Source organism: Sinohyriopsis cumingii, chromosome 3 (genome assembly GCF_028554795.1).
Source record: "Sinohyriopsis cumingii isolate HCF-2022 chromosome 3, ASM2855479v2, whole genome shotgun sequence".
NCBI classification, from domain to species: domain Eukaryota; kingdom Metazoa; phylum Mollusca; class Bivalvia; order Unionida; family Unionidae; genus Sinohyriopsis; species Sinohyriopsis cumingii.
Window position 1 is genome coordinate 31,059,929 of NC_142963.1, and position 7,764 is coordinate 31,067,692.

At 33.6% G+C, this 7,764-nt stretch overlaps 1 non-coding gene across 1 annotated transcript; it reads left to right on the top strand.

Moving 5' to 3' along the window:
* Positions 1–2,269: 2,269 nt before the first annotated feature.
* Trnah-gug (transfer RNA histidin (anticodon GUG)) lies at positions 2,270–2,341 on the top strand. The gene has a single exon. It is a non-coding gene; the product is annotated as a tRNA-His (tRNA).
* The last annotated feature ends 5,423 nt before the right edge of the window (positions 2,342–7,764 follow it).

Here is a 7,764-nt window from a genome sequence, read left to right on the forward strand (position 1 = left end):
TTAAGTGTTTCCAGTGCATAATGTGAACCATCTTAGCGTAAAGAAAGAAAGCATACTCAAAGAAAGGTCATGTTTTTTCACGCCCGCCCCTCCCCCTCCCGATTCGTCCATGCAAACTTAATTTATAAACAGGATGAATACAGCATTAAGCTTACTCGAATGCTTACTTTTCACAAATTGCAATGCTTCTACAATTGATCTATGAATCAATGCATGTAATCGTTTTTAAGGTTTGACAAGAAAACTGATTAAGCACTGTGTGTCATATTGGAAAAATGCACGGATGGATTTAAAGGTATCTTTCAAATACTTTGTCATCATTAGACTATTTTGATTTCGTACAAAATCTGTAAGCTGAGTGATATACTACTTCTGTCAGTACAGTTAACATTATCGTACAGATCATGTAAAGCAGCTGAATTTTCCAACGGGTCTTGAGAATTTCATCCTAATTAGTCGGATTTAAAAAGATTGGTCCGTCGGTTGGTTGAATTTTTAAAGACACCTTGATCACTTGGTTCGTCTGTATTCTTTGCCCAGGAAATAAGAGGCAAATGCTTATCCATGAACACGCCGAGTCAGCCAACCAGTGCTGTCCTGGGCGGGTTACGAACTCACGACCTTGAGATTACGAGTCCAACGCTCGAACACCTGAGCTATATCGGCTTCCTCGGATTAAAAGGAGCAAAAATTTATAAAAATGAAACTAAAACATACTTTGTCAGTTTTTAAGACTTTTTAAGACGTTTTTGGAACCTCATCTTTCTCTTACACACCGACATGCACACATATTGTAGTTTGATTTCTCTGTATCTCTTGTAGCTCAGTTTCCTAGACACTGTGGCATATCATATTTGGCATGCATTTTCATTGCACACACACATATACGCATGTACACACGCACGCACGCACGTACGCACACACGCATACACACACATACATACATACATACATGCATACATAATTATACATACACACAAACACACACACACACACACACACACACACACACACACACATATATATATATATATATGTATATATATATATATATATATATATATATATATATATATATATATATATATATATATATATATATATATATATATATATATATAAAGTGGAATTAGATTTTAATGACCTACGTTTCTTGGTAAGCGGGATATGCTAAGTTTTCACATTATGTACTATACACAACTGAAGCACGCAAAACATCACAATTTCCTGACGATTTGTTCTTTACACAGACCTTCTGATTTGTATCGAATCATAAACGTGGACGAAAAGCAAAATGTTTCGTTTGGATTTAGATTTATGTCTCTTGGAATATTTCATTCACTTCCTCTTTGGTACTTTCCAAAAGCACCAATCGTGTCCTTAGTCATAACTTCGATATTTGCTGAGTGCCTTATTCTATGTTTGTGCTAAGATGTGACCTCAGTAAGATCTACAGTCACATGCTTATCTAATCAATTAACATTTGATGGTTAAGATAAAAATAATATTTTCCCAACATCGCCAACATATACCATACGGTCTGTACTCGCTTAAAATACGAGTCAAATTACAAACTGCATAGACCCAGATCTGCAGTCACATAGTGTGCCGGCAGATGTGAGTCTATGCAGTTTGTTGTGAGCAATTAGTAGAGCAAACAAGATAGACCCTGATCTGTAATCGCATTATGATACGGCAGATCAGGATTTATGTTGTTTACAGTCGACTTGTAAATGAGTAACGCAATAAAAGAATGAGATAAATAAACCCCAAGACTAGGATAGAATCTATCATAAATTTGGATGAGGCATAAAAAAAGTTTTCTTTGTCGAAAGACAAACCATAGAGAAAACTCTATATCTTTAAAGATTTTGATTAGAGGTTAATAAATTTATCAAGGGTAAATACATGTCTAGTTCATAGAACCGGTTTATTGAAAATATTATTTACACACACAGTCGAGGCAAAATATGATACCTAAGCAAGCATTCGATTGTAGTAGTATCTCTGATAATTTCTGTCCTTATTGTGTTTGTCTATCTTCTATCCTGTCTGCGCGTCTTTTTATTTTTTCCGTTCGTAAAATTATTTGTCTCGGTGCACTGTCACTGATCCTAAAATAGCAAAGTGGGACAATCCCTTGAATTGTCGTGTGATCATGAGAAAGAAGACAGGTAACACGACTTAAAATCAGGGCAACATAAAGATAGATTGGAAAGTAAACATTTAGATCTGACGTGAGCGTACGATCGTCAGCTTGGAAGTGACAGCCGTGATCGTCTAGTGGTTAGGACTTCGCGTTGTGGCCGCGACAACCCAGGTTCGAATCCTGGTCACGGCAATATGCTGTGTCCGTCGCTGTCATGGCACCACCAAGCGTTTTTTTTTTAAATTTAAAAAATAATCCATTTCTATTCCCCTAAAACTAATTTCAAGGCTAATGGTTTCACTGTATGGTTGCAAACTAGTATTGACCAATCGTCCTAGATTGTGTCTTTAAATATTTAGAGATATTTCGTTTTTTTTTTTTCGTTTTTTTTTTGTGGGGGGGGGGTAATTATTAAGGGATATGCGGATAAATATAATTTATGAAAATGAAATTAATTACAAAGTATTAATAATTTTATGGGATAAGTAATCACAATGAATGATTCGAGAGAGATTGGAGAACGAATATTACTAATACTTTGTAACAGTAATGGAATGCGGTATTTAAGTATGGCTAGAACATTGTAAACATGGTAACATGTAACTAAGTAATAACAGTGATAGTTTAAAAATGGCGCAAGCAATCTCATTTATTAATGCGTATTACCGAATGTGGTTTCCTAAACAAGAATGATTCTGATACACGAATGACCCTGTATTATTCCTCTCTCTCTCTCTCTCTCTCTTCATTCTTAGCTAGGGTGTGGTGCCTAATTAAGTTTGTACAAGCTTTTAAATGAGAGCGAGGCAGGTCAAAACATTTGATTTACCCAGTTGCTACGGTTAATTCTGTCCTCCGTTCGTAGACGTTTTTATAAGATTTCTCTAAATTTATTTGAGAAAATCAAGATAACAAATGTTCAGTTGCTCTACAAATATATCTTCATTTTAAGATAAAATAACAGCTTACATGTATTGTAATTATCCTCAAAGTATGTAAAAAGATAACTATCTAGTATAACACATCTTAAAATGTGCAAGTTTGCTTTAATAGGACCTTGTCAAGAGGAAGAAATATTTTCAACAGAAGATTGTGTCTAGTTGCTGATTAGACTTGTATTTTATAGTTCGCGATTGTTGCGTGGTGTGTGTGTGAAAAGGCAGAAGTGCGCATGCTGCAGTTGCTAAGAAGTAAACAACAATACCGTAAAAACAGCGGTTCTTAACCTTTTGGGGCGGCGATCCAGATTACGTTTGTGGGGTTAGCTTTGCCACCGATCAAGTGCTGAAAGAAAGCACTTGGGTAGCAATTTTAAAATTATGAAGGTTTATCTCAGCGACCCACTCAAAACAGCATGGTGACCTAGTTATAGGTCGTCATCCATGGGTTAAAACCACGACCGTAAAAATGTAATCACAGTATATACATAAGTTTACCCATTTTACCAATCGTCCATAGTATAATAAAGGTTTCTGTTCACTAGTACCAATTAAAATACCAGCTAGATGTGAGCCTTTACATAATCGGATGAATAGATACCATAATCGGATGGATAGATAACATAATCGGATGGCTAGACAGGTGCATTCCCAGCCAAGTAGGTTGTATAAAGTGGCTAGAGAGGAATTTGCTCAGCGAAGTAGAGCGTAGACGCGTGGCTGAAGAGAAGCTTGTTCAACCGAATACAGACATAAATTGCTGTACAAAGGAGGTTTCAGGTTGCAACGGAGTTACTGATCTAGCGCCTAAAATTACCTTCCTTAGTTCCAATGAGCATGCCCACAAAAAAATTAAGTTCCAGATAGTTCACCGTTCTAAACTTGGTTAGCGAAACATAAAGTCAATAAAGGAAGGAATCTTAGCTGTACTACATACAGATAATTATGGTTAAACCAATGAATCAATTATATATGTCAAACATCTTTTGTTCATACTAGGAGAATAATTATAGACATTAAATCAGATCATTAGATTTAGTGTCCATACTTACATTATAACAGATAATTAAATAATATTTACTTTCCATACTTAAATGATATGAAATAATTAAATTAAGTACACTGTCCATACCTGATAATATAGATTCATTATACATAATTTTAGATACATTTGTAGGAACATTTCACTTTGCTCTCCGATTTTAAGCATTTATTGCACATTTTTGGCTATATAACTTTAACGAAATCAATCTCAACTATTTGCATTTTTCATATGTTGATATATCCTTCTTTCTAACACGAGTTAAGAAAGTTATAACACAAGTTCGATAAAAAAAATTATAACACGAATTCGATACGTCAGCTGATTTGTATTGCTGAATATTTTAAACCAGAAAAGTTTTCTTTGAAAAAAATGGAACACTGTATTTCATTGTATTCAGAGGAACTTAACAAAGCAATAATTACATTAGCTATCATACATATAAAGGAGTGTAATTAATGCAGACGGAATATTTATTCATATATGGGTGTAAATATCGGACAATACTCAGATTAAATAACATGCCCAATGACGTTTTTTTTTTTTGGTTCATTTTCTTTTTGACTCATGAAACATCAAGTATCGGACGGTACATGCAATAACTTGCAGCATGATTTTTCTTTGCTTATTCTGACATGTAATAACTCTAAAATTTGCTGGGGTCTTTAGACAAAATTTCTGATTGCTACCAGCAAATTCATCTAGAACAGCCTTCTTAAAATTAGTTTAATTCTGTTTAACTTTCCTTGCATCAAATATGTAAGTTTTAAAGATCCAATTATTTCACATGATTCCGTCATATTACTTTGGTTCGCCTTTTAAATCAATATTAATCCACGTGACCGGAAAAATTGCAAACAGTATGATTTAAAAAAGAGACTGCTTGTAAGAACATGCTCTAAAAGTCAATAATAAATGGATACTCACAACTATAAAAGGAGACATACATACATACATACATACATACATACAGACAGACCGGCAGATGGGTGATAACCACAAATGTCCTATCCATGGATAGTGTGTCTAACATCGATATTTTCGGCTAACGTTGGTACGTGAGAAAGCCTGCCAGTAGCTTCTCGTGGGTTGGTGGTTCTTCCCGGGGTTTTCCAGGGTTCTTCCTCCACCAATTATACTGGCCGCCATGTAAAGACTATCGTGTGCTACAAAATGGCGTTAAACCCTACAACAACAACATCGATATTTCTCCAAATTGTATAATCTAAAATTTCCAACCGTTTAAGGAAATAAAATTAAAATAATCATCAAAGAGATTCGTACGTGCGCCTGTCTATTCAAGCGTGGTTGACATTTGTGCATTTTGAAAAAAAGTTATTTCATGAAAATTATAATGAACATTAATAGAAAAGCAACAGTCTAAATCAAAAATAAAATAACCTTAAGAAGTTAGAATTTTTTTCGCGTTGTCGTTCAACCTCATCAAAAATGAACACTTTTAAGTCAGTGTTCAGGTTTGTCTTTTCTTATAGAAGTGATTCTCAGTACATAGAATTTACACAAACCACGAAACGGTTGATGATAAGTTACAATGTAACAAAGACAATGTACATAGACCACAAAACGGTTAATGATAAGATACAATTAACAAAGAAAATGTACACAAACCACATATATATTTTGATTCTTTACATAGTATTTCTGAAGCATAGCTGACAATCCAAGGTTCCAAAACAATCCACAGCTAGTAAATAATCTGGGGCACCACAAGACAATAAATGCAAAACTTGTAATCAATATTCATTTGTTCACGTCATTTAAAGCAATTAATGCATATTAGAACACTTCATTTCCGCTAACGTATCCTTCTTCTAAAGTCGCTTTCTGCAAACAGGCCGTTCCATAATTAAACTCGTCTCTAAACACATGGCATGTGTAGTATCAACCGCAAACGAAACCCAGACTAAAGGATTTTAAAAAAACTTTAATCAATAAAATGTGTAGCTAACTGTCTTCAAATTCACGTGACTATTGTATTAATCAGTTATTCTAATGGCATAAATTACAGTACAATTTATGACACCGTTTCGACATTTGAAAATGATTACATCTAAGTACGCGCTAATAAAAGAGACCCCAATAATTCGATGGTTCTCAGCCACTATTTAAATACTGCAATTTCTTCCCCATGCATAGTCTAGTCGAAACTGTATACAATAACGCCACTCGAGGGCTTAAAAAAGACGCGAAGGAGATGATAATTGTGTGAAACTTGCCCTCGATGTTTATTGTCACGGTTATTTTGTTTTGTTTCAGGTATTGGAATCTAACAAATGACTGTTCAGATACTTTATTGCATACCTTTAATGATAGAAGATTGACGTAAATTCTGGAAAGTTATTTAACCCACAGTCTTGTAAGGGCGTTAGAAGGTTTTCAGAATGGTAAAATATGTAGTCCATCAACACTTGAAAAGAGACAAGAAAGACTGTAAGTTGTGCAACAATAGCATTTGTCGGTCTTTAAGTTTAATGGATTCTAATGAATGTCTGCTCAGACGGTAATCGTGCTATTTAAATACATTTTTTGGCAATTAAATAATTTGCTTTTACTTGCGTGCTAAGTGAGAACGTTTAACCCATTAAAGAGGTTCGTATATCAGGCAAAGAGTGCAGTGATTGAGAAGCGTCATCATAAATGCTATAATGTTAGTCTGTCACTGTATATACAAAGTGCTTTTAAATAATTCTGTTCGTCACATCAGTATCTGCAAAGAGTCGTAATTGATTGACTACTTATAAAAAAGAATAATTATATATATATATATATATATATATATATATATATATATATATATATATATATATATATATATATATATATATATATATATATATAATAAGCTAAGAATATGCTTACACACACACACATACACACACATATACAGAGTACATGAAGAACTATTTATATCAATGCTACATTGCTGTAGAAATGAATAGGAAAACTAAAAGGTAAATGTATGTGGGTAGCGTAACTTTTACTTTTTCGGGATTTCATCCATATAATGTTCCGATTGTAGAAAGAAGAAATAGTTGGAGCTGATTTAATATAATGTGGAATGTTATTCCAATCGAGAGAAGTAAAAATTGAAAGCTAATTATTATTACTAGTTCTTAGTTTTTTACTTGGGTACTTTGAAAATGTATTCTTTTAATGATCTTAGATTTGGTGTACCAGTAAATACTCTTTCTTGGAAAATGGTATTCAAGTAAATGGGGTCAGATTTTATTGACACCTTATGTAGTATTTTGGTCATTCGTAAGAGTGTTCTTCCATGCATTGTTATACTTTGATTTTAAGCATTGGATTTTGAACATTATATATTTGCTGATTAAGAATTACTTTAGATTCCCTTTCCTGGAGTCTGTAAATTGTTCTCATATTTATAGCAGACGTGTTTCCCAAACTTATATTGCAGTAGTTCAGATGTGGTTGAATGTAACTTTTGTAAAATATAGGTCTATAAGCTAATGAACTTCAGGCCTTGATTTTGTATTTGAAATATAATCGGTTCGATGAGACCAAGGAAAATATTTCAAGAGATTTATCAAAACAAAAAATTTTCAGATCAATGTTATGATAAAGAACATGCTTAAAATCAGTTTGCAATCATA